Source organism: Muntiacus reevesi, chromosome 16 (genome assembly GCF_963930625.1).
Source record: "Muntiacus reevesi chromosome 16, mMunRee1.1, whole genome shotgun sequence".
NCBI classification, from domain to species: Eukaryota; Metazoa; Chordata; class Mammalia; order Artiodactyla; family Cervidae; genus Muntiacus; species Muntiacus reevesi.
The window spans coordinates 23716552-23721531 of record NC_089264.1 but is presented as its reverse complement, the minus strand read 5'-3'; the positions used below and the strand labels follow the sequence as shown (position 1 = coordinate 23721531).

At 36.3% G+C, this 4980-nt stretch overlaps 1 non-coding gene across 1 annotated transcript; it reads left to right on the top strand.

The window, feature by feature from the left end:
* Window positions 1-1235: 1235 nt before the first annotated feature.
* LOC136148203 (small nucleolar RNA SNORD116) lies at window positions 1236-1328 on the top strand. The gene has a single exon (XR_010659485.1). It is a non-coding gene; the product is annotated as a small nucleolar RNA SNORD116 (small nucleolar RNA).
* Window positions 1329-4980: the final 3652 nt, after the last annotated feature.

Genomic DNA, 4980 nt, shown 5'->3' with positions numbered 1-4980 from the left:
AGATAAAGACCAATACAGTTTACTAACACATATATATGGAATTTAGAAAGATGGTAAGGATAACCCTATATGCAAAACAGAAAAAGAGACACAGATATACAGAACAGACTTTTGGACTGTTCTGGGAGAAGGCGAGGGTGGGATGTTTTGAGAGAAGAGCACCGAAACATGTATATTATCTAGGGTGAAACAGATCACCAGCCCAGGTTGGATGCATGAGACAAGTGCTCAGGCCTGGTGCACTGGGAAGACCCAGAGGGATCAGGTAGAGTAAGGGAGGTGGGAGGGGGGATCGGGATGGGGAATACATGTAAATCCATGACTGATTCATGTCAGTGTATGACAAAAACCACTACAATATTGTAAAGTACTTAGCCTCCAACTAATAAAAATAAATGGAAAAAAAAAAAGAAAGAATCAGTGTTTCAAATGTGTCCAGAAACTTTTGAAAGTCACTGCTTAACACTGTGCTGGGAAAGCAGGCAGTTGTCTGATGACTATTCCCTTGTTTTCTATCATCATTTAAATCCAACCTAAAATCTCTCAGATTACTTCCAAGGATGTTCTTCCTGAATGAACAGACTTTAAAATAGCTTTCTTGACTCCTATTTGCTTGGCATCTCTCCTAGATAAGTACGATTTGCTTTCAAGTGTCAGTTTTACAATGAAATTGGGCAAGTAACTTTGTGCTAAGTTCAGTCTTTGAAAAGTAGAGAAGAGTAAAGAAAACTGGTAAGACGATTTCTCTCAGTGGAACAATTCTCACATTTTGAGAAGTAAGGCCACACTATTTCGGATGTGATGAGGAAATAATCTGCCTAGCTATTAAAAAAAAATCCTGTGTGGGAGAAATGAAACCAAGTGGATAGAATGGGAATGTCATATTTTTTCTAGACTTCTTTTTCTTCCTCAAGACTTAGTAAGTAATTAACCATAGAAAATAAATTGTGTTTTTAAGCTTGCAGTTATTTATTTGTGGGTTTTCTTTTGTTGCTTTTAAATAAAAGTTTGGTGATTGAATTCAAACTTTTAAAAACTAACACTGCAGTGTTTATTCTTTCATATAAGGGTGGATAAGGATAATTGGTGTAACTGACAGATATAATTTTGTTGACCATTATCCCTACATTTAGGATTAGAATCTGATTAAGCTCTTGGGAATATTTTGAAAATGACTGATATACTTAGCAAAATGTTCATGCATTCATAGCAATTTTCTCTTAAAAACCAAGTGAAGATCGATGACGACACCCTCTCATGCATTCCTTGGAAAATCTGAACAACATGAGTGAGAACTCACTACCGTCTCCTCATCGAAACTGAGGTCCAGCACGTTGGAAAAAAAAAAAAAACCAAGTGAAAGTTAATTATGTAGACTTATATCCTGACCCACTTTTGTTGATTCAGATTAAGGGCCCTACATGAAACAAAGCATGGTCACAAATCAGGTACTGCTTCTTTTCAATGGAAAATTGTGCTTCCACACTGGTAAAAATCCAAGGCTGGGAATGGTGCCATAAAATATTAAAATAATCAACAATAAAAGGTACACAGCCAATTGCATAAATTTATCAAGGTAAATCTCCCAACTAATCCTCATCCTGAAGTGAAATTCCATTTAAATTCAATTGATCAATATTTTATAAAATTAGTCATTTCCATGCAAGAATATTTGGTATAGAATTAATAATGAGGTTGTTAGTACTTAGATTTATTTGCTCTGGTCATTCTTCAGCTTATCAGCACTTTCCCCCCAGATACTAATAAGAAATGCATCAAGAAAATACCATAGAGACTTAAACTTTTAGCTACCCACATTACCATTATCATCTTTATTGTACCATCATCATTATCAATTTCATCAAAGCACTGCAAAATTCTTCAATAAAAGTGACATTTTGAGAATTTCTAACTGAAAATAAGTGTTTTTTTTGAAACACAAATCAGTTCCAAATCACTTAAATTAAAAGTATTTTTTTGTTCATTAAGTATTTTTTTACATTTGTTATATTATTTCAAGAGTTTGTGACTAAGATATTAAAAGGAAGAAGAATGTTCTTATTAGAGTGGATGAAAAATAATATTAACTGAAAGACTGCCCCTTCAAACTTCTACTTAAAAGCTGGTTCAGTCAGTTTCCTGGATATTAGTGAGGGTCCTCTAAGGTGACAAAGAAGCTATTAATAATCAGCTTGGGGGGAGAGTGGGAAGGGAGGCTCAAGAGGGATGGGATATATGTGTATGTATAGCTGATTCACATTGTTACACAGCAGAAACCAACACAGCATTGAAAAGCAATTATCCTCCAATTAAAAATAAATGTTAAAAAATTACCTTGACAGATGTGTAGAAGCTATTAAAAATGTAATTGCCTCTGTCCTTCCAGGCTTCCATAATAAAATACCATAGACTGGTGACTTACAAACAACAAACATTTTTCACAGTCTGGAGACTGGAAATTCATAATCAGGGTGTCCACATAGTCAGGTTTTTTTTTCTAACCTGTTTAGTAGACAAAGCTAAGAAATACACAACACTCACACACATGTGCACACATAAACACATGCACACATAAACACATACACACTAACATTAAAAAAACCTTACAAGTTCAAAGATTTCAGGGCTTAAATTAAAAGCTATAGGGCTTCTAATTTAACCTCTTCTGTTTTATATTGATATCTCCCTTTCTTCCACCATCAAAATCCCTAGCTCTCAAAGACACAGGGAATAATAGAATTTGAAGATCCCATAATTATTCATTTACTTTATTTCACATAGTGGTCTCAGAATAACAATAATATTACCACAGAAATGTAATTGCTAAGTACAGTTATTTTGAATATGTTTTTTCCTTATCACTCCCTTTATAAGTTGTACCCTTTCTGCATTTTTAAAATCATATGGCCATTACGTACAATATCACCTCCTTCTTTACCTTCATTTTTGCCATAGCTCTATGAACAGTTAATTTTAACCTTATCCACCAGTTCTTATGTTGATATCTCTAGTTATTTTAGTTTTTTGAAGCCTGTTTTCTAGTAGATTACTCAGGAATGACCCATGAGAATAGTCTCTGAGCTCTTGAATGTTGATAATTCCTCTGTATCCTTTTTTGAAAATCTATTTTCTCTGGGTAAAATATCTGTACTTCATATTTTCTTTCCTTAATAATCTTAAACATGTTATTCCATTTTTTTCTGGCATAAAGTGTTGCTTTTGAAAAAGGTTTATTTTTCTTTTGCTTATAAGTAATTTATTCTTTTTGCCTAGATGCTCAAAGGATTATTTCCTTATTTTTAATGTTCTGTAACTTTACTAAAGTGTGTCTTGGGGTGATTGCTTTAATATTATAAAGTGCATGGTATGCACTTTCAAAATATAATTTAAACTAAACTCTATTTTATTTCTGGGATGTGTTCCTGAATTACAGTTTTTTGTATTTATTTTGTCTCCCTTCCGCCTGTTTTAGGGACTCTATTATCACTGTAGATGGTGACTGAAGCCATGAAATTAAAAGACGCTTACTCCTTGGAAGAAAAGTTATGACCAACCTAGACAGCATATTAAAAGCAGAGACATTACTTTGCAAATAAAGGTCCATCTAGTCAAAGCTATGGTTTTTTCAGTAGTCATGTATGAATGTGAGAGTTGGACTGTAAAGGAAGCTGAGCGCCAAAGAATTGATGTTTTTGAACTGTGTTGTTGGAGAAGACTCTTGAGAGTCCCTTGGACTGCAAGGAGATCTAACCAGTCCATCGTAAAGGAGATCAGTCCTGAGTGTTCATTGGAAGGACTGATGCTGAAGCTGAAACTCCAATACTTTGGTCACTTGATGCAAAGAACTGACTCATTTGAAAAGACCCCGATGCTGGGAAAGATCGAAGGTCAGGGAGAAGGGGATGACAGAAGATGAGATGGCTGGATGGCATCACCGACTCGATGGACATGAGTTTGAGTAAACTCTAGGAGTTGGTGATGGACAGGGAGGCCTGGCGTGCTGTGGTCCATGGGGTTGCAAGGAGTTGGACACGACTGAGCGACTGAACTAACCTGACTTTTTTGTCTAACTTCAGTATTTGCCATTTTCTTTTGTCTTTCTTTATATCATTTTAAAATATTTATTTCTCTTTTAGGGCTGCACCGGGTCTTTGTGGCTGCCCTTGGCTTTTTCTAGCTACAGTGAGCGGGGGCTGCTCTCCAGCTGTGGTGCTCAGGCTTCTCCTTGCGGTGGTTTCTCTTGCTGTGGAGCATGGGCTCTAGGCCATGCTGGCTTCAGTAGTTGTGGATTAGTTGTTCCATGGCATGTGGAATCTTCCCAGACCAGGGACTGAACCTGTGCTCCCTGCATTGGCAGGCAGATTCCTAACCACTGGACCAGCAGGGAAGTCCCCCTTTACATCTTTTGATTTTAAAACTTTTCCTATTTTTATCTTCTATCACTCTTAAGGCATTCATTACTATGTAAATTCATTCTTACAACCCTTATTTAGTCATTATTTCTGAATTAATTTTTGCTCTTCTTTTAAATTTTTCCCTCCTAAGCTCTATCTCAGCTTTTCTAATGCTGATTTCATTGTTTTTTCACATCTCTAATCACTGTTATAAAGCTGGTGGGTGTGTGCTAAGTTATTTCAGTCATGCCTGACTTTGCAACTACATGAATTATATAGTACATCAGGCTCCTCTGTCCATGGGATTCTCCAGGAAAGAATACTGGAGTGGGTTGCCATTTCTTCCCCAGGACATCTTCCCAACCCAGGGATTGAAACTGTGTCTTTTATATCTCATGCATTGACAGGCAGGTTCTTTACCACTAGCTCCACCTGTGGTATGTTCAAGTCTTGTGAGAATACTCGTTGATCTGGATGTCTTCTTCCAGTCACCTTTTCTGGGATGAGATAATTCCTTTTCTTTGGGAAGTGACTCTACAACTTGTCAGTCATGCTTGCTTGGGAGCTGCTCTATGTACTTGTTTCT